Raw genomic sequence first — 2,099 nt, forward strand, 5'->3', positions numbered from 1 at the left:
CGGTGCTGTGTATCCTGGATGTGCCCTTGGCTGATGAGTTAAAATTTCTTCCTTGTGGCTGGTGGATGATAAAGAGCTTTTGTGGTTCTATCCTGTGCAGTTACAATGCTGCAGGGATTCAGCCCTGGAGAAAAGCATTCAGAGACCCAACCAGCCCCATGCTCCGGGCTCCAGAGAGGTGTTTTCACTAGAAAATCGGCCATGAAGTTGCTCCTGGGGCTCGTGCTTGCTTTAGTAACTGTAAGGTAGCTTCAGCTCTGTATATCAAGGCTCAGCTGTACTCAGCACTCTAAAACCAGAGCAGAAGATGGCTTCATGCCCAAACTGCTCATAGTCTGCAGTGGGAGATCCCAGATGGACACCACTGGGCATGGGGAGAAAACAGCTGATACTGGTTAGCATGGGGGAGACAAAAACTTTACTGTAGGATGATTTTCTGTCGCTGACCTGTTCTGTGAAAGGGAGCTCCTGGGCTCCCATGAAATTTTGCTGGTTTTAGTCTTTTCAGTCTTCTGCTTCCTTCTTTTTGCAACAGCCCCCTGAACCATGAAGGACTTGTACTTCTGAGGCACCCAAAGCACAACTGCAGTTACATATGGAAGGTGAAGCTCAGGTGCAGCTTGAAACCCGCAGTCAGGAGGACGCATAGAAAAGTCTTGAACGACTACGCAGTCCCCATCTTAGTGCACTGCTAGACTGTCTAATCTTCCATAGAACTGTGTAATATTCAGAAGGTAAATGTAATTAATTATTTTTTTCAGTTCAAAAAGCTTAAGATTTTGCAACTTACGTATGCTTATTTGCCTCCCAAGAAACAGGAGATGCTACACAGTGCAAACGTGTTATTCATTGAGATTGCATTAATTCTTTATATTTCATATGCTGGAGATACCCTGGAGTCACTGAGCAGGAACTCTGCCAGATTCAAACCAAATGTTAGAGAAAAAAAAGTGGAGACACTGAAAATAAGGACCAGTGAGAAAAGAGTCTGTTACACTGTGTCTCCACCATCTCTGAAGCAGTAGTCACCAGGGGAAAAAAGTTTTGAAACAATCCAGCTACGTCAATTAGTTTTGCTTCATTTCTTCCTGATTGTTGCTTTGCCTTATCATGTTTCACCACATTTTGCCAGGATATGGTTATGTGCACCATGGCTGCTGCTGGTTGACAACTGATGGTAAATCCAGGTGGACACTCATGGCTTATTGTGGGGATTTTCTGGGAAGAATCGTTTGTGAGGGGAATAGGACTTGGTCTATTTGCAGGGCTGATGGTTGTTTTTGACCAGTTTCTGCTTTTTCAATTGCACAAACACCCTGATCTTTGTCCTGGCATACAGGTAAGGCCAGGATGAACTGGAGGAACATGGTCTCTGGTGGCTGTAAAGTCTCTGTGTCAATAGATTTTTATTTTCTTTGGGGAATGGCCAGAGATAGTGGTTTCAGGGAGAGTCTGTTTGCTGGTCTCATTCTTGTCTATCTGCTCTGCTTCGAAACAAGGTGGCAGACCTTTCTGGGGCGAGGTGGGGGAGTCAGCATATGCGGGCTGGTGGAGGGGACCGGCCCTTCCCTGGGGACCCCTTTGGCTGTGGGGTGCGGTGGGTGCTTTGGTGACATGCTGCTCCGCTGGCGGCAGCCGTCCAGAGCCAAGGGGTAAATTCAACCCTGGTGCAGGACACTGAAGGGGAGCTGTTGGGGGCTTCTGTCCTGCAGCACTTTCCCAGGGTTTTAACACTATGGAGTAAAAAACTGAAGGTAAACTGGCCCTGCTCCCCAGGGTCAGAAATGTCTGAAAACCATCAGCCTGGAGCTGCCAAAACGTTCCTTCAGGTTGTTTTTGGCAGGGAGCTGACCTGTTCGGGCTGCGCCCCACTCAGAGCAGAGCCCAGTGTTTGCATTGCGCCAGCCCGGCAGTTTCACCAATGCTTGGCAGAGTTGAGCAGGAAAAGGATCCGCAGCATTTTGGGGAAAGGAATGCTCTCCATCAGCCTACCTTAACTTAATCCTCACCATCCTCACAGGCATCACAGCAGTGTCCTTCTCTGAAGGACATCAGACATGCCTCCCTCTTCCATCCTTGCTCTGACGGTGTGGTACCTT

Source organism: Gavia stellata, chromosome 11 (assembly GCF_030936135.1).
Source record: "Gavia stellata isolate bGavSte3 chromosome 11, bGavSte3.hap2, whole genome shotgun sequence".
NCBI classification, from domain to species: Eukaryota; Metazoa; Chordata; class Aves; order Gaviiformes; family Gaviidae; genus Gavia; species Gavia stellata.